This window comes from Schistocerca piceifrons, chromosome 6 (genome assembly GCF_021461385.2).
Source record: "Schistocerca piceifrons isolate TAMUIC-IGC-003096 chromosome 6, iqSchPice1.1, whole genome shotgun sequence".
NCBI classification, from domain to species: domain Eukaryota; kingdom Metazoa; phylum Arthropoda; class Insecta; order Orthoptera; family Acrididae; genus Schistocerca; species Schistocerca piceifrons.
The window spans coordinates 269405538-269426950 of record NC_060143.1 but is presented as its reverse complement, the minus strand read 5'-3'; positions in this window follow the sequence as shown (position 1 = coordinate 269426950).

Genomic DNA, 21413 nt, shown 5'->3' with positions numbered 1-21413 from the left:
CAGGGACAAAATACTTGTTTAAATGGTTTGCAACACAACATGCGTTTGTTCCCGGGGTTTCATTTATTTTTAGAGCTATTTGTTCCTCCTCATTTCTGGTCCTACTTGTCTCTGACTTAACTATATCTCATATTGTTTTTGTTTTATTGCTGGATGTATTTATCTTCTTCTCATAATGCAGGTGTTTAGATTTCTGGATAACCTTCTTCAATATTTTGCAGTAATTTTTGTAATGAGCTATAATGCTAGAATCAAAGGTATCCCTATGTATCAGAGAGAGTTTCCTTTTTGTCTCACATGATATCTTTATCCCTTGTGTGATCCATGGTTTCTTATTAGACTTCTGCTTAATTTGAGTTACCTTCAGGGGAAAACAATTTTCAAATAGGTGCTAACTTTACTTTATTAACTCTAAGACGCCTAATGGGGGGGGGGGTTCGTTGAACTCAAAAGTTTTTTATGTCCCCTGCTTTTGCCCAAGTAACTTTCATACTACATATTCCCTTTGAGTTATTGTTTGTTGGCTATTCTATGGAACGTTACTGTCAATAGATTTTATAGAAAATTCCTGCTTTGAAAGAAAAAATAAATAAACCTATTATGGGTCCAACAACCCCCCCCCCCCTCCCCTTAGGCTTCTATGCTGTAGAAAATTTCCCTTAGTAGGATTTCGTATTTCTCATCTCTACAACAATGCAAGTTCATTTTTTGTTGGTTGGTATTCTTCACATTCACAACAATCGGTTTACTTTCAGAGGAAGTTATTGTTGATGTCAGTCAGCTGTTATTTATCTTGTAAACTTGCAGTGAGTTAGTGCAGTTCCCAACACGTAGGCCTCCAGTAACTTTGGTGTCCTACACAGCAAAAAGGAAACCAAGTAAAAGCTTACTGATGTGGTCAACAATGCACTAAGATAAAGGCACTGTTGGAGGAGAGGAGAATAAAACCGGGATTAATGCATATTACAATTCCACTAAAGGTGGGATTGATACCATTGATCAAATGATGTGTATGTACAGCTGCAAGAGGGGAACAAAGAGATGGCCTCTATCTGTATTTTACTCTCTCATCTACATTTGTGCTATCAATGCAACCACCATATTTATCCAGCAACATCCAAGATGGAATGAAAAGAAACATAACAAACGGAAACTTTATCTTGTGCAAGCTGGGATGGAACTAGAGAAATTGCAGGTAGGAGAAGAAGTGCCTATGCAAGAGGGTTATCTAACCAAATTGTTCAATCAGTGAAGACTATTCTATAAAGGAAAATCAAAGAAGTCACAACAGAAGCACATCAGCCTCCTGCAGGGAAAGGTCGGTGCCATATTTGTATAAGAAAAGCTAAAACAAAGATGCAGAAGTACAACAATCTAAGTAAACCAAAACAGTATTGTGGACAGTGTCATAAACATGTGTGTAACACACATTCAGAAAAAATTGTGAAGTGTGTCTCTTGCCTCGAAGTTGAGGACTCAGAGTAGTATATGAACACAACTGTATTTTGTATTGTAATATGTCAATTTTTTATTCACTCACTCCAATATTTATAACAATTATCAGCATTTATAAACCGAAGCCTTAGTGGAAATACATAAACCATTTTGAAAGTTGTAATTTTTCGTCAGTAAACTTATTGAATACCTGTGGGCTCGCCGCCCCCCCCCCCCCCCCCCCTTAGGCATCCAAGTTAGAAAAAAAAAGGCTTGGGCGTCCTAGGGTTAATGAATGTTTTGTATTTTCCATTTGGATCTTGGATGCTCTAAACATCCATCCAATTAATTTCTTTGAGCAATTTCCTAAATTTTCCAGTTTTTGAGTGTTTTATAAGCCCTTGGTACTGAGTTCTGCTAGTTGTTTTACCCTGACAATTTTAAAAATTTAATGTTACGTGTTGCACGTCAAGCCCAACTATCTAGATACGCTGAAATGACAACATCATCACAACTGTGCAGCTGTAAACACATGTGGAGATCACAGCAGCGGCCGTTCCGCAGGTGACGGGGGCATTGCCGGCGGCGGCCGCACCTCGCGCCTCGCTGCCGCCCACACAGTGGGCGGCGGACAGCAGAGCACAGTGCCTGGCAGTGGACGGCGCGGCGCCCCGGGTCAGCGGGCGGACGTGTGGCGAGCGTCCAACGCTGCACTGAGCCCGTCTGTCCGGCGGAAAAGCCGCGGGCCTGCGACCCGATCCACACTACGAGCTCCACCACGGCGTGCAACAGCGCCGACACCGCCACAAAAGCGGTGTTCGCCGGGCTGTGCGGGTAGCGCTACCGCCCCTCCCACGCAGACCCGACTTCTCAGCTCTGCCGCCGTGAGGCGCACAAACGCTGTGTACCACGTAATTGACCGCAATATTATAAACGATGATGTAATGTGGCCAAATGCGTAAGACAAGTAGTTCCGTTAGGAATCTGCCTACCTCTGACAAGGGGAATGCACGACGTTGGGATAACAGATTTATTTCAGACTTTTAATAGGCAATTAAAATAGCATAATGTGCACGTAGGACTATGCACTATAGGGGCGCCGTGGTCCCGTGGTTAGCGTGAGCAGCTGCGGGACGAGAGGTCCTTTGTTCAAGTCTTCCCTCGAGTCAAAAGTTTACTTTAGCAGGCGCGGTAGCTCAGCGTGTTCAGTCAGAGAGCCGGTTGGCCTCTGTAATAAAAAACTGAGTGGAAGGATCAACAACTGAACATGAACAGGATGTCTTGCGACGTCCGCAACGACCGCACACAACGATCAATAACGAATAAAAAGTGGTTATCGTTCGTGCTTCGCAAAACGGACTCAATGCTAATTTTTAATCTGTATTTTTTTCATCACTCTGGGGTGGAATGAGGAAGACACTGCAAAGGAAATTGGAGAACAACTGTGTGTATTTTGGATTGCGGACAGCTGAACATTGGTGTTCGTTAAGAAACCACCGAAAATTAAGGACACTTCTCTCGCTGTCAGCAAACAGGTAGTGAGCTGCTTGTCCAAAAATCCATTGCAAAGAGTTCGCCTTCCTTTGCGGGAAGTGTCTCGCGTCCGCAAGGAGGAGCATTTGAGTAGATATCCGATGAGGAATCGTACGAGTAATTAGGGACAACATCTGTCACTCCAAGAACCAGACATCTCTTACCGATTTGCACACCAGACGGTGCTCATCTGTGTCCAAAACATCACAGGCATCACACAACAGGGTGTCGGTCAGGTGAATCTTGTAATGGCGTGTTTCCCCTCAACCACATTCCGTGACCTATGCTGCTCAAGCATGGCACTTGAGCACCATGAACTCTAACGTCTGCCACCTACGCACAGTTAGATAATTAACGCATAAAAGTTCTCTTGCTGTTTCCTCGGAATTGCTGGACTAGCGCGCCCTCCTAATGGCCTACTAAAGGTGTACAAAGTTTGAAATAAGACCCTGATCCCAACGTAGTGGCCTGCCCTTATAAGACTGGAGGTCAGGAACAGATCTACTAAAGAGACTTGCTACACAAGGCTTGTCCATTCATCTCTAGAGTATTGCTGCGCGGAGTATCGACCTTAACGAGTAGGACCGAAGGACATCAAAAAAGTTCCAAGTCGGGCAGGTGATTTTGAATAATCGCAAAATGCGGCAGAAAGACCTGATCATACAGTTGCGCGCCTTCACGCGGCTTCTGAGCTTCCGGGACATTGCACCGGATCGAATCCACCATGGGATGAACCCTAGTACACATGAGTATCTGAACTTGCAAAAACGCATAAAAGAGGTCCGACAGGGAGGCCTATGAGACCACTACCTTGGAAAGAAATAGGGGTGTGGTGGCATAGAACGATTAAAAACGTGTTTAATAGCATGTTGTGTTCATTTTATGAAATGAAATACAGTATCATAAATAATGTTGCAATTTTTATACATTAAACAATGAACTCTCAGTTTTGCTAGCGGCACACCGGCAGCTTTCCTCATTAAAAAACAAGTTTACTATAATCTGTCTAATCGATGCGGGCAAATAAAAATCTTCTTTGTGGCGATCTTCAAGTTTCCACATTCTTCAGCTTTTGGCTTGTTACTCCACAACATACCATGGCTTGCAGAACAATCTTTTGGAGACGTGGGTTGCCGAGTCTCGTTTCCGTGGCCGGGCGCATAAGTTCTTGCCGCAATTCCTTGAGAAAAATTCTCCTTTCGTCAGATCTGTCTTCCTGCTGGTTAGGCTTTGCTCTGAAAATAAACACAGAGTATTCGTGGGTGTTACATCAATTACGTTTGACCAGAGGTCAAAAGTCAATGCTCTTGATTTCCCCTTGCATTTGTATGTGCGTGCTTTCTGGTAAAGAGAATCAGCTCCACATTTAGTTTACTTCTTTTAAGTCCTTCGTTTACTGTGGCACTATTGTGCAGAGAACAAAACAATTTGACACTGTTGTTCTTTTTGGGTACATTACATACCAGCTGTCAAATTGCCTTCAAAACGAAACGATTAGGGAAATTTGTGGACCTCGAAGTCTTGAGTTCTGATGGAATTTCCTTCTTGTTCTGTCTCACAGTTACCGTTGCTATCCTCTGCTCCTGCATTAGTTTTTCAAATTATGAAATCCTCGTCAAAAAACCCATTGTAATAGGCCTATCTGTGGCAAGCCCTCAACCCGACTACGTTAGTGTCCTTACTGTAGTAGCAGTAAGCCTGGTTTCTATTGTCAGATATGAGTAAAAAAAAAAAAAAAAAGAAAAAAAACGCAGCATTCTCACAAACTTAATATTGTGCCAACCTTTTCTTTACACTAACAGTGCACCTAGTTTCTAAATTAGTACAATACATGATCTCCTCCAAAATGCTATGCGAGATAAAATAGCCCGATACGTTCTTTGAGTGACAGTAACACCACCTATTACTGGGTTACGAAGAATTCTCGTGTTATTATGTACTAGAATTTTGCTGCATAGTAGCTCCATCATGGATCAGCACATCGGAAATCTGTGTCCATTGAGAATTCTGGAAGAGCGGATTCATTATCCTAGGCACCAACAGTGTCTGAATTATTGGTATGTTCCTTTATTTTCTTAAAAATCTACATCTCTGGACCGGGAACTTTGATTCAAAATTCTCGTTTCCTCTGCTGACTTCAGATGAAACTTCTGGAATAAGAAGTCACCCTCATTCAGCCAACGGCTTTGTGGGAGAGGGCGGAGGAGCTGACCTCTTGCCTTTGGGGTGGGAAACTACCCATAATGGCGGAAGAATAAACAATGATCAACGTCATGAGGATACAGGAGACAATGGGAACAACAGCATTTGTGTAACCACAGGACATGCGGCCTGTAACGTAAATAGTGTCGTGATGGTACGTCGTGTCGTTCTCTACATTGACAAATGATTCCTGAATAGTATCCCATTCAGATCTCCGGGAGAGGACTGCCAAAACGGAGGTGACCAGGAGAAAAAAAATTGGTTAACCAACGAAAGGATAACGTTCTTCGGCTTGGAGCATGGAATATCAGAAGTTGGAACGTCGTAGAGAAGCAATAGGGAGATGACGAAGCTCAGTCTAGATTTAGTGGAGGCCAGTGAAGTGAAACGGGAAAAAGACAAAGATTTCTGGTCAGATGAGTATAGGGTAATATCAACAGCGGTATAAAGGAAGTAGGAATCGTTATGCATTGGGAAGTAGGGTGGAGACTGAGTTACTGTCAACAGTTCAGTGACAGGGTTGTTCTCACCAGAGTCGACAGGAAACCGACAACAATAGTTCAGGTACACATGCCGACGTCGCAAGCGGAAGATGAGGATATAGAAAAAGTATGTTAGGATATTGAACGGATAATTCAGTACGTAAGGGAAGATGACATTCTAATAGTCGTGAGGAGGTGGAATGTGGTTGCAGGGAAAGGTACTGAAACGATTACTGGAAAATATCGGCATGGCACTAGGAATGATACAGGAAAAGGACTAATTGTGTTTTGAAATAAATTTCAGTTAGTTATAACGAATACTCTGTTCAAGGATCACGGGGAGGTGATACGCTTGGAAAATGTCAGGAGAAACAGAAAGATTTCAGTTACACTATATCATTGTGAGGCAGAGATACCGAAATCAGATACTGGATTATAAGCCGTAACTAGGAGAATATATAGACTCAAATCACAATTTAGTAGTGATGAGACTAGTCAGGAAGAATCCTTGGTGGTTCAAATGGCTCTGAGCACTATGGGACTCAACTGCTGTGGTCATCAGTCCCCTAGAACTTAGAACTACTTAAACCTAACTAACCTAAGGACATCACACACATCCATGCCCGAGGCAGGATTCGAACCTGCGACCGTAGCAGTCGCACGGTTCCGGACTGCGCGCCTAGAACCCCGAGACCACCGCGGCCGGCGAAGAATCCTTCAGCAAAGAAGTGAGCCACGGAGGTACTAAGGAATGAAAAGGTACGCTTGACGTTCTCTGATGCTGTAGATACAACGATAAAGAATAGCTCAGTAGGCAGTTCAACTCAAAAGGAATGGGTATCTCTGAAAGGCAATCACAGAACTTAGAAAGAAACCCGTCGGTATAAAGAAGGTAATGTGAAGAAACTATGAGTAACAGAAACTTCAGTTGATCGAGTAAAGCAGTAAGTACAAAAATGTTCAGAAAAATTCAGGAATACTGATATACATGTCGCTAAGGAATGAAATAAATAGGAAGTACTGGTTAGCTAAGGTGAAATGGCTGCATGAAAAATTTGAAGAAATCGAAAAATAAATGATTGTCGAAAGGCTGCCTCAGCATATAGGAAAGTCAAAACATATTTAACTGGAACTAAAAGCATGAGTGGTAACGTTAAGAGTGCATGTGGAATACCACTGTTAAACGTAGAGGAGAGAGCGAAAAGTTGGAAAGAATGAGCTAAAGGCCTCCATGTGGTTGATGACGTGACAAAAGAAGAAACAGGAGACGATACAGGATAGATAGGGGATCCAGTACTAGAATCAGAATCTGAAAGAACTTTGGAGGACCTGAAATGAAATAATGCAGCATGGGTAGATAAAATTCCATCAGAATTTCTGAAATCATTTGGGGGAGGGGAGAGGAAACAAAACAATTATTCTCGTTTGTGATAGAATGTGTGACCGACTAACAGAATAACATCATACACACAATTCCGAATATTGCAAGAGCTGACAAGTGAGATAATTATCGCACAATCACCGCACTATCAGTTAACGGCTCATGCATTCAATCTACAAAACTGACAGTCTACAAAACAATGTAAGAGAAAATTGAGGATCTGTTAGAACACGATCAGTATGACTTTATGGAAGGTAATGGCAGCACAGAGGCAGTTCTGAGTCAGTTGATAGTGCAACAAGATTAAAGAAACATCAAGAGACGTTCATAGGTTTTGTCGACCTGTAAAAAGATTTAGGCAATGTAAAATGGTTCAAGGTGTTCGAAATTCTAAGAAAAATAAGGGTAAGCAATAAGAAAAGACGGGCGAAGCGAAGAGGAACGCCAAGATCGAGTGCTCGAATTATGAAGGATGTCAGGCAGGGATGCTGTCTTTCGCCCCTAATATTCAATGTATACATCGAAGAACCAACGACGGAAACAAAAGTAAGGTTCAAGAGTGGAACTGAAATTCAAGGTGACAGGATGTGAATGATATTCGCTGATGGCATTGCTACCATCGGCGAAAGTGAAGCAAAATTTTAGGATGTGTTGAATGGAATGAAGAGTTCACTGGGTACAGAATAGGGATTGAGAGTAAAACGGAGAGGGACGAAAGTAATCAAAAGTAGCACAAGTGGGGAGAGCAAGAAACTTAACATCAAGATTGGTTGTCACAAAGTAGATGAAGTTAAGGAATTCTGCTACTAGGCGGCAACATAATCCATGCCGACAGTGAGAGCATAAAAAGCAGATTAGCGCTGGCAAGAAAGGCCTTCCTGGCCAAGAGAAGTCTACTGGCCTCAAAAATAGGCCTTGAGGAAGAAATTTCTGAGAATGTACATTTGTAACACAACGTCGTATGGTAGTGGAATAAGTACTTTGGGAAAACCAGAACATAAGGGAATTGAAGCACTTGAGATGTGATGCTGCAAAAGAATGTTGCAAATTAGTTAGAATGATAATATATAGAATGGGGCGGTTCTCCGCAGATTCTGCGAGGAGAGAAATTTGTGAAAAATACTGACAAGAAGAAATCTCAGGATGGTAGGACATCTGTTTACACATCAGGGAAAAGCTTCATGGTACTGGAAGGAGCTGTAGAGGGCAAAAGTGGTAGAGGAAAACACAGTTTGAACACGTCTAGCAAATAATTGAGGACACAGATAGCAAGCGCCATTCTGAGATGAAGAGTTTGGCACCAGAGAGGAATTCGTGATAGGCTGCATCAAAACAGTCAGAAGAATGATGATTGAAATGAGTTTGCAAATATTGCAGAAAAAGTAAATCAGAATAAGCCATTGGAGGACAGTTTATTAACAGAACTAAGGTTCGGGGTCCGAAAGAGTGTCGTAGATCCAAGGGTTGACGACGAGGAGAGGTGTGGTGGCCAGTGTGGATGTGGTTATTAGATGGATCCCCACACCGGGCTATGTGAATCCTGTGCTGGCATCCTACTCCCACCACACTTACAAGATTCTTAAATATCTCGAAAACGGTTACACTTAGCCATCCGGCCAATGCGGGGCAGCAAGCTCCTACCTCTGCTGAAAAACTCTCATTGTACGGTGTTAGCTCCTGTGACACCACCAGGAGATATGGCTGGGCGACCACAGCAAGCCGTCAGCTTCAGCGACAAGACGTCTAGCGTCTTCCAGGGAAATTCGATACTTATCTCTCATCAAAGTCTGCCTGCCAGTTCATTTGCTCACTGCAAAACCGCTGTAACGACTCTGGGAAGCTTATTGACGTATAATTATTTCTTTTCACGAGTAGTACTTGTAGTTTGTAAGCTGTATTTATATAACAACGATAGATAGAGTTTTGCAGTGAACACATGGTGTGTCGTGGGGCGATCACTCTGTTTTTAAATAACTGAGAAGCCAGATCGCTTCAATATCTTTTACTAGATGACCGGTTTCAGCACTCTGAAGGTGCCATCATCGGATCTGGTTGGTTCAAATGGCTCTGAGCACTATGAGACTGAACTGCTGAGGTCAACAGTCCCCTAGAACGTAGAACTACTTAAACCTAACTAACCTAAGGACATCACACACATCCATGCCCGAGGCAGGATTCGAACCAGCGACCGTAGCGGTCGCGCAGTTCCAGACTGTAGCGCCTAGAACCGCTCGGCCACTCCGGCCGGCCGTCATCGGATCTGTGAAGGTATAACGTAACAGGTTTGACGGAGGGCTTACATGAGTTAACTATATACATTACAATTATTACAGAACCAGATACCTGAAACGTGGATTAATATTTATAGAACCATATGGACATCATGGCACATGAGGCAGACCAGGTGATAAAAATCATTGTCACAACCAATAAAAAATAATAAAAAACTGCTCTCATGGTCGTTCTTTCCATAAAATATAAAACTGAAGTCACTAGACGAAACTACCACTGCTCACCTAACACCGGTCGGCATTGTCACTGCCCTATTCCGTGCAGGCTTACCTGCTGTGATCCTAGCGGAACAGGAAATGTATGCGCAAATGTGGACTTTGCATGGGTATATGACAAGCAATTATGGTAAAGTGTTGTTTTAGTGGTTCATATGGCTCTGAGCATTATGGGACTTAACTTCTGAGGTCATCAGTCCCCTAGAACTTAGAACTACATAAACCTAACTAACCTAAGGACGTCAAACACATCCATGCCCGAGGCAGGATTCGGACCTGCGACCGTAGCTGTCGCGCGGTTCCAGTGTATTTTAGTTGTAATGAGTGGTTATACCGTGGGACTGTGTATGCGCTGCTTGGACAGCTCTATCTGGTGGCCGGTTGTGAACCGCTAGGATCACAGCAGGTAAGCCTGCTCGGAATAGGGCAGTGATGATGCCGACCGGTGTTAGGCGAGCAGTGATAGTTTCGTCTGGTGACTTCAGTTTTATATTTTATGGAAAGAACCACCATGAGAGCAGTTTTTTATTATTTTTTATTGGTTGTGGCAATGATTTTTATCAGATGGTCTGCCTCATATGCCATGATGTCCATATGGTTCTATAAATGTTAATCCACGTTTCAGGTATGTGGTTCTATTATGATTGTAATGTATATAGTTAACTCATGTAAGTCCTCCATCAAACGTGTTATGTTATACCTTCACAGATTCGATGATGGCACTTTCAGAGTGCTGAAACCGGTCATCTAGTAAACGATGTTGAAGCAATCGTGTCTTTCCAATTATTTCAAGATAGAGTTTATTCGCAAAAATTAATGTTTGTGTCTAATTTCCTTGTATTCCTGTCCCTGACGGCCCAAATCCCTTTCTTTACAACGCAATTAGCGCACAAAGGTACAGTTTCATGTACTGTAATTTATAAATGCCAAGGCCGACCTGTGTGGCCGAGCGGTTCTAGGCGCTTCAGTCCGGAACCGTGTTGCCGCTACGGTCGCAGGTTCGAATGTGTGAGATGTCCTTAGGTTAGTTAGGTTTAAGTAGTTCTACGTTCTCGGGGACTGATGACCTCAGATGTTAAGTCCCATAGTGCTCAGAGCCATTTGAACCATTTTATAAATGCCAAACATTTGAAACCTACAGCTCGTCCACGGATGTCATTTCATTTAAAATGCAAACCCAGGAATGCTTGCCATAAAAGGTAAGATAACGGTTAGTGGAATATCGTCGACATACCACTATGCACTATGCTGTAAGGGTGCCACGGACGACAACCAAATGGATCCTGCTATGAACAGAACTGGTACGCTAAATCATAGTTCTTGGTTGTCGTGCTATACAACGGACGAAATACAGGTTGATATTCCACTGCCGTTCGGTGGGTCTACAGTCACGTCTTCGGCATGGAATCTCAGTGCCAGTGACTGGAGAAGCAAGCTTAGAATTAGGCCCCGATGACTAGCGATGATGTATCTGGAGGTGCCCCGGGCAGCCATCTTTCTCTTTTCCATCAGTCTTCTGAATGCTTTGATGCAGCCCACCACTACTCTCCTGTGCTAACCTCTTCATCCCGGAGTAGCACCTGTGAAACGTCCCCTTAGAAAAAATTAATGAATTACTGTGCTGATATAAAACAGATATAGCAGAAAGCAACAATGTAAATTGTGTCACACATTAGTAGCGTCGTGATATAATCGTGTAGCTGTCAACGAAACCAAGTACTAAGTCATCTTTAATCTCACAGAAAGTACTTCAAATAAAGAATGTCTTTTCAAGTAAACCAAAATGTTGCATTAATATCTCATTAGCAGTATATGTTCTAAGTATGTAAGCCTTATAGTCGTTACGTAATCGTGCAACTAACAAGCAAGAATGTACACACACAGTAACACTGTGTCCTCTGTTCACTATCACAATGCAGTGGTAATTACTGTCTAAATATGTTCCCTAGGTTCTAGACTGGATAGTTATCTTCAAAACATTGTTGCATGATAACAGTTTCTATGTGTGACAAAGCGTACTAGTAGCTTGAAGTGAAAAATTTTATGGCAAAGACTAAGTTAAAAATCAGATTATCTTCCAATAATCGGTTTAAAAAGCAGATTATCTTTCAATAAACGGTTTTACATGCGAAATGTGGTGCAATCCTTTACTATTCCTAGTACGCAGAGTTTCAACTTCAACGCAATTATCATGTGGTATACTTCGGATTCTGTAAGGTCCATTGTAAGTCAGAAAGAATTTGTGACTCAAGTGTTTCTTCTTATGTGACAATCAATGAGCTTTAATGAGAACTTTCTGACCAACATATAATTTATTTGCATTTGCTTTACCGTGTAGTTTTCTCCTTTTGTCAGCTGCTGATTTTATATTTTTAATAGCCAAATCAATTATGTCTTTGTGTCGAAGTTTCCGTGTATTCGGAAAAGGTACTAGCTCTCTGATTCTGTTCGGTGGTTCTTCATTCTTCAGTACAAGAATAGGTGGTAAAGCAGTGGAGTCATGAGGCATTTCTTTCAGCACGTTTTGAAATAAGTGTAAATATCTGTACCAATGCTGATGCTTTCTGTGACAATATAGTCTGCAAAGCTTATTGATTTCTTTCATGATCCATTCAAACGGGTTACAATGTGGTGAATACAATGAAATAAAAACAGGTTTGGTTTTATGGTTCCGAAGCATGCGTGACCAAACAGTAGATCTGAATTGCGGTCCGTTATCTGAAATGACTTTACTAACGTGTCCAACATCACGTAAGAAATTTTTAACAAAGGCGTTGGATACAGACCGTCCAGTGGCTTTACGTAATGGAGTGAAAGACACAAATTTTGAAGTAAGTTCAACAGCGACTTTAACGTACGAAAATCCATTCGATGTTCTGACAAACACTGCAATTTTACTGTGATGAATGATCAGGACTGTCTTTATGGACTGTGAGAAAATTTTAGCTTTTGACCAACATTGTGTCAATAAGTGTGTGTGCATTTGATATCTTTGTTATTGTAATTATGAAAAATTTTTTTCAAATCTGTATTGGCCACTGTCCAAAACAATTTGTAAACTTGTTTTGTGGGGAGCATGGGGGCTATGTAAGTAGGCTGTTTAGGTTTTCATGTTGGTAATGCCATGTAGCTCTCTATATGAAAATCACTGACTGTGCTGTGTGCAGTCTGTGGCTGGTTTGCATTGTTGGAATTTGCTATTGTAGTGTTCGGCAGTTGGCTGTTGACAGAGTGTAGCGTTGCGCAGTTGGAGGTGAGCAACCAGCAGTGGTGGATGTGCGGAGAGAAATGGCGGAGTTTTGAGAGCGGATGATCTGGACGTGTGTACATCAGAAACAGTAAATTTGTAAGACTGGATGTCATGAACCGCTATATATATATTATGATTTTTGAACACTATTAAGGTAAATACATTGTTTGTTCTCTATGAAAATCTTTCATTTCCTAACTATGCCTATCAGTAGTTAGAATCCTTTATTTAGCTGGCAGTAGTGGCGCTCGCTGCATTGCAGTAGTTCGAGTAACGAAGATTATTGTGAGGTAAGTGATTTGTGAAACGTGTAGGTTAATGTTAGTCAGTGCCATTCCTTTGTAGGGATTATTGAAAGTCAGATTGCGTTGCGCTAAATATATTGTGTGTCAGTTAAGTGTTCATCAGAATAGGTAAAAAGCGAAATATCTGAGTACGTTCAGTTCTGTTCAGCTGTTTGAAAATCAATTAATGTAAGAGGTTTATCAGCACAGTAATTCATTAATTTCTCTAAGGGTACGTTTCACCTACAACGTTCAAAATTGTTCTAATGGCTCTGAGCACTATGGGACTTAACATCTGAGGTCATCAGTCCCCTAGAACTTAGAACTATTTAACTCTAACTAACCTAAGGACATCACACACAACTATGCCCGAGCCAGGATTCGAACCTGCAACCGTAGCGGTCGCACAGTTCCAGATTGTAGCGCCTAGAACCGCTCGGCCACCCCGGCCGGCTTACATTTTGTGTTTCAGGATTGGAAACAATCATAGAAATAGAATGACGTAAAATAAATGGCTGTTATACGCTGCTGACAACAGGGAATGGCGCCGTCTGGCAGGCGTCTGGGACGCGGCCGAGCAGGGGTCGGCCTCACACCGCCTCCTGCATAATGTCACGAACAGCCAAACGTAGAAAACTGTTACCGTCCTCACCGAGAGCTGTTCGTAACGCATGCTATCACAATTTTCATCCTCATTCTGCAGGGGCAATGAAGATGCTCCTGCAGCGTTTTCAATGAGAAGTCTTTGATCACCTACAATAGAGCCCTTAATTGGTTGAAAATGGTTTAAAATGACTCTGAGCACTATGGGATTTAACTTCTGAGTTCATCGGTCCCCTAGAACTTAGATCTACTTAAACCTAACCAACCTAAGGACATCACACACATCCATGCCCGAGGCAGGATTCGAACCTGCGACCGTAGCGGTCGCGCGGTTCCAGACTGAAGTGCCTAGAACCGCTCGGCCACTCCGGCCGGCCCTTAATTGGTTCAATCCGTTGTTTATCTCTGCTCACATGAACCGCTCGCTACGAAGGCATCATTTTGGTACAAACAACGAAAGGCAGACCAGCGTAGAGAATTCGCGAAAAGCACAGGTGGTTGATTTCTGTGACGATGGTACTGGGAAGTTTATACAACGCCACGACAAAAGTAAAGTCGGAGCGGTGACTATTTAGAGAGAAAGCTGGAAGGTGTGGCTAACTGTTGTGAATAAATTTTTTTTTATTTTCACAGTGGTTTTCATTTTGCGGCAGATAGGACCTTACTTTACGTATATCGTGTAGTGCACGGTTTCGGTCTGTTAAGAGAACACTTTCGGGCCAGTGTTTTACTCCATAAACAAGAGCATTACATTTTGCGGTTCAAATGGTTCATATGGCTCTGAGCACTATGGGACTTAACTACTAAGGTCATCAGCCCCTAGAACTTAGAACTACTTACATCTAACTAACCTAAGGACATCACACACATCCATGCCCGAGGCAGGATTCGAACCTGCAACCGTAGCGGTGGCACAGTTCCAGACTGTAGCGCCTAGAACCGCTCGGCCTCCCCGGCCGGCTTACATTTTGTGCATGAGGATTGGAAACAATCATAGAAATAGAATGACGTAAAATAAATGGCTGTTATACGCTGCTGACAACAGGGAATGGCGCCGTCTAGCAGGCGTCTGGGACGCGGCTGAGCAGGGGTCGGCCTCACACCGCCTCCTGCATAATGTCACGAACAGCCAAACGTAGAAAACTGTTACCGTCATCACCGAGAGCTGTTCGTAACGCATGCTATCACAATATTCATCCTCATTCTGCAGGGGCAATGAAGATGCTCCTGCAGCGTTTTCAACGAGAAGTCTTTGAACACCTACAATAGAGCCATTAATTGGTTGAAAATGGTTTAAAATGACTCTGAGCACTATGGGATTTAACTTCTGAGTTCATCGGTCCCCTAGAACGTAGATCTACTTAAACCTAACCAACCCAAGGACATCACACACATCCATGCCCGAGGCAGGATTCGAACCTGCGACCGTAGCGGTCGCGCGGTTCCACACTGAAGTGCCTAGAACATCTCGGCCACTCCGGCCGGCCCTTAATTGGTTCAATCCGTTGTTCATCTCTGCTCACATGAACCACTCGCTACGAAGGCAACATTTTGGTACAAACAACGAAAGGCAGACCAGCGTAGAGAATTCGCGAAAAGCACAGGTGGTTGATTTCTGTGACGATGGTACTGGGAAGTTTATACAACGCCACGACAAAAGTATAAGTCGGAGCGGTGACTATTTAGAGAGAAAGCTGGAAGGTGTGGCTAACTGTTGTGAATAAAATTTTTTTGATTTTCACAGTGGTTTTCATTTTGCGGCAGATAGGACCTTACATTACGTATTCCGTATAGTGCACGGTTTCGGTCTGTTAAGAGACCACTTTCGGGCCAGTGTTTTACTCGATAAACAAGAGCATTACATTTTGTGGTTCAAATGGTTCATATGGCTCTGAGCACTATGGGACTTAACTTCTAAGGTCGTCAGTCCCCTAGAACTTAGAACTACTTAAACCTAACTAACCTAAGGAGATCACACACATCCATGCCCGAGACAGGATTTGAACCTGCGACCGTAGCAGTCACGCGGTTCCAGACTGTAGCGCCTAGAACCGCTCTGCCACTCCGGACGGCACCTGCAACGTGCCTCCTCAATTATTTGCTGGATGTATTCCAAAGTTTGTCTCCTACTACAGTTTATACCCTCTAAAGCTCCCTCTAACACCAGAGAAGTTTATTCCCCGATGTCTTAACTGATGTCCTAGCATCCTGTCGCTTCTTCTTGGTCTGCTCCTTATGTGCTCCTCCATCCATCATGAGCTGTTTTGCAGCCTAAGTAGCAGAATTACTTAGCTTCATCTACTTCATGACCATCAACCTTGATGTTAAGTTTCTCGCCTTTCTCATTACTGCTACTTCTCATTATTTTCATGTTGCTTTGATTTAATCTCAATCCATATTCTGTATTCAATGGACTGTTCATTTCATGCAACTCACCCTAATTCTTCTTCGCTTTCACTGAGGATAGCGAATATTATCGTTGGTATCCTTTCAACTTGAATTTTAATTCCACTCTTGAACATTTGTTTTGTTTTTGTCTTTTCTTCTTCGATGCATAGATTGAACATTAGGGGCGAAAGACTACATTCCTGCCTTACACTCTCGATAATCCGAGCACTTCGCTCTTGGGCTTAAATTTTTCTCTTCGCTCTTGTGCATTGTGTATTACCTCCCTTTAATTACGGCTTACACCTAATTTTCTAAGAATTTCGAATACCTTGCACCATTTTACAAGGTCTAAGGTTTTTTACAGGCCGACAAATCCTATGAACGTGTCTTGATTTCAGCTTAGTCTTGTTCCATCATCAACAGCGTCAGACCTGTCTCTGCGGTGCCATTACCTTTCCTAAAGCGAAATTGATCACCATCTAACAGATCCTCGATTTTCTTTTACATTTTTCTGTTTATCATTCGTGTCAGTAACTTGGATGCATGAGCTGTTAAGCGATAGTATGATGATCCTCGCACTTGTCGGCTCTAGCAATCTTCGGAATTGTGTCGATGATGATTCTAATGGTCGGATGGTATATCACTAGACTCATACATTCTACCCACCAATGTGAATAATCGTTTTGTTTACACTTCCCGCAACAACTTTATAAAATCTGATGAAATGTTATCTGTTCCTGCTTGCTTATTTCACTTTAAGTCTTCCAAAGCTCTCTGAGATTGTGATTCTAGTACAGGATCTCCTATCTGTCCTATATCGATTCCCGTATCTTCTTCTATTATATAATCGGACAAGTTCTCCCCCTCACAATGTCCTTCAATGTATTCTTTCTACCTATTATCTCTCTCGTCTGAACTTAACATTGGTATTCTCACTGCCCTCTTAATGTTACGACCCTTGCTTTCAGTTTACCGAAGGTTGTTTTGTTATTCCTGTATGAAAAGGTAGTTATTCTGATGATCATGCTTATATTTTTTCCGTTTCTTCAAATTTTTCATGCAGCCATTTCGCCTTAGCTACCCAGTACTTATTGACTGGCGACTTCATGGAGTGTTGTGTGCACCACGACCAAATAGTGGATAGAACTGGAAGGAAAATCAGCATTGGCTGTATTTTTGTTGTTTTATTGTCAGCAAAATCGATCTTCGGTCACTTAGTGACCATCCTCAGTGCTGTAATATACAATTAAATTTGGTAGGCACTGGTATCTAGCTATAACCACAAACTAGTTTATGTGATCGCCCTAAGCTGGTGGTTATAGTTAGATATCAGTGCCTACCAATTGTAATTGTATATTACAGCACTAAGTGACTGAAAATCGATTTTGCTGACAATAAAACAACAAAAATACCACCAATGGTGATTTTCCTTCCAATTCTTCCCAGTACTTCCTATTTATTTCATTCCTTAGTGATTTGTAGATCTCTATTCCTGAATTTCTCTGAACCTTTTTTGTACTTATATCTTTCATCGATTAACTGAAGCATTTCTTCTGTGACCCATGGTTTCTTCGCTGTTACCTTCTTTTACTGACGCGCTTCTTTCTAACCTCTGTGACTGACTTTTAGAGACACCAATTCCTTTTCAGCTCAGTTGCCTACTAAAGTATTCCTTATAACGTTATCTATAGCATCAGAGAATTTCTAGCGTGCCTCTTCGTTCCTTAGTACTTCTGTATTTCACTTCTTTGCGTTTAATTCATCCTGACTAATCTCTTAAACTACTGCCTGCTCTTCAACAATACTAATTTGTGATCTGAGTCTATGTTTGCTCCTGGGTACGCCTTATAATCCAATATCTTAACTCGGAATCTTTGTCTGACCATGACGTAATCTGACTCAAGCCTTTCCGTGTCTCCTGGCGTTTTCTAAGTATAACTTCTCCCCTTGTGATTCCTTTATTAAAAGCCGAAATTTATTGCAGAACGAAGTTAATATTTCTCCTCTCTCATTCATCGTACCAACCCCGTTTTCTCGCGTAACTGTTCCTCTAGTCTTTCCCCTACAACAGCATTCCAATCCTTCATGGATATTAGGTGTTCATCTCCCTTTACGTACTGAATTACCAGTTGAATATTCTAGTGTACTTTCTTTGCCACTTCAGTTTCGGCTTGCGGCGTCGCCACGTATACATGAACTAACGTTGTCGGGGTTGGTTTGCTATAGACTCTGATGATAACCATCCTCTCACTGAACTGTTCACAGTAACACACTCTCTGCCCTACCTTCCTCTTCATAACGAGTCCTACTCACATTATACCATTTCTGCTGCTGTTGATATTACCCGATACTCATCTGACCAGAAATCCTTGTCTTCTTTCCATTTAAATTCACTGACCCCTACTGTATCTTGATTCAGCATTTGCACTTCCCTTTTCAGATTTTCTAGTTTCCCTACCGTGTTCAAACTTCTGATATTCCACGCCCCGACTCGATGAACTTTATCCTTTCGTTGGTTATTCATCTTTTTTCTCACGATAACCTCTCTCTTGGCAGTTCCCTCCCGGAGATGCGAATGAGCAACTATTTTGGAATCTTTTGTCAATGGAGAGATCATCATGACACTGCTTCTATTACAGACTACATGTGCTGCAGATACAGTATGTGTCTTTAGTGCAATGGCTTCCATTGCCTTCTGCTTCCTCATGCTTTTGATCATATCTGATTCTTCCGCCTTTGGGGGCAGTTTCTCACCACAATGGCAGCAGAGTGCCCTGAACTTCTGTCCGCTTCATCGCCCTCTTTGACGATGCCGTTGGCTGAATGAGGGTGATTTCTTATGCCCGAAGGCTTCATCCGCCACAGCTATTGATTTTTATTCGAAATGTAAGAGGCAACGTTATTCGAACCCGGGACCGAAGTCTATTTGAAAACTAATCAAAGACGCTACCACTACACCACGGATGCACGACGTTAACCTGACCGAAATGGATTTTAAAAAATCTAATTATCTTTCCCGAAAGATGACAGGAGGAAAAGGTACAAGCTTAATGTCGGAAAACTCCTGTAACCGTAAATGACGTAAGTCATTGTATGAATCCACTATCGTTATTACTAGCCCATACAATCGTCTATCTTGATCTCTATTTATGTTTCTGTTTCGAAAAAAGGACACAGCTTAAAGTGTTTCACCACAACCATCACCAGAATCACCTTAGAAATGCCGACACACAGTATTTTGTCAATTCACTGGTACGCGTGTGCATACTTACTGATGAAATATAGTGCATTGAGTTATTAAATGTGTTTTTGATGATGGTGCTGGCCGAAACACTTTAAGGTGTATAAAGAAATTAAAGCATAAATAGGGATGAAGATCGACAATTATGTCGGAACACTCCGCCTAAGGTTTGGAGAAAATGTGTTGTCGTCATTGAAATATATTGCATTCCAATAAAGCTCGTTAAAGTACGTATGTATCTTTAAACAAAAAATTCGTTGTGGTATTAATATTTTTTGTGGTCATCAGTCTGATGATTTGTTTGCTTCACCTCTCCACGCTAGTCTAGCTCTTGCAGTCCTCCTTATCTGCGTAACCTCTGTTATGTGGGTCTATTTCAACCTGCTTGCTTTGTCCGAACGCCAGCCTTCTTCTGCAGTTCTTACCACTATCATATCGACAGTTCCTTGAATCCTGATTATGGATCCTATTAATCTATCCATTTTCTTCCGTTCAGTTGCACCATAAATTTATTTTTCCCCAGTTCGATTGAGAACCTTCTTACTAGGTATTCTATCAATCTATCTGGTCTTCACCATTCTTCTATACCACCATGCTTCCAAATCTTTTGTTCTTTTCTTAACATTAGTGCTGCAGTTGACAAAAATTTTATACACATCCACATGCAGCACGGCATACTCTCCGTGTACAGCAATTTGCCGAAAAACCCCTCCTGATACTCGTATTACTGCTATACACTAGTTGCACCAGTTTGTATCTCGGAAGGAATGGCCGATTGGGAGCTGCTAGTGGACGCAAATAGGTGAGGAGTCTGTGAAGCCGAGGAGGTTGACTCTTTCGCCCACCTGACGGGGGTTATGTTTCGTGGGAAGGAATGACTGTGTTAGCGGAATTCACGAACAAAACAGTTGTCAACAAATGTGGTGTTACATTGTCAGACCCCAGAAATAAAACATTGCAGTCAAATAAAAAAGGTACAGGGATTTTTTTCTTTGAATTTAAAGTCATTACTTAAAGCCTTGTTATAGAGGATATCCAGGTGCTATGTAATACTCGGTAAATATGGGATACCGATGTTTCTCCTCTGTTAACGCCAGAACGGTTGTTATCTCATTGTTCTCATGATACTTTTCACTAGATCGCGATATTTTTTAAAGTACCTTTTCGCGTTATACGGAACATCTAAAAGTTCAGATTCAACTGATGCTCCTTAAATGCTATGACATCATCTATAGCAATCTACTCTTCATACAATACCATTTTGAGATCGATGTAAGAGCTAAACAACATCCAGAACGCGACAAAGATTCTAACGGCTGAAAGTTAAACCGCAAGAAACAAGAAACCATACAAAGAGAGAAGAAACAAAAACTCTTAAACAAATTCAGACGTGCTTCGACGGATGACAGGAGTCAATGATGAATCTTACAATGCAGAAAGTACCGTCGGAAGTGGACTTCGTGCTGTCTAATGTGCCTGTCATCTTTAAAATTAAATTGTAATTTCTTGATGAGTTTATGATTAATCTTTTTTATATTTCTGATGTAATGCGATTTACGTTTTCGCCCTTAGAACCTTTCTAGCGTTGGACTGCTCCTTAGCTACCGATCCCTAAGTGACCATTGTAAGGAGAGTAGGTTACTATAGATGACGTCACACTTTTTCTACCCCCTCCTCACCCCTCCCCCAACTGGACGTTTTCTCTTTCAAGAAAAGTATAATGAGTGATATGAATGCAATGTTTACCTTGATCTCTGCGAGTACACCTCCACTGTGCTGTCGCAGAGCTGCTAAGTAAAATATGCTGAGCTATCTTACTAAACTGCAAAACTATATTGTCTGATACATACGTAGATACATATCCAGCGGTCACAGGCCGTGCAGAGCACGAGCTGCTTCCACAAACTACCTTCATTCCTTTCTGTTTGGTTCTCGGTTCCTTCAGATGTCTTCAATCCCGAAAGCTGCCATCTGGTGTTTGGTTTCTCCTGTCATTCTTATGGAGTACGAGCTACATGACCTGTCCATTGGATTTTTTTTTTCTGCGTTTTTGCTCTTCAGCCTCTGAAGGGTTGTTAGCTGATGCTTCAAGTGGTACATTTCCTCAT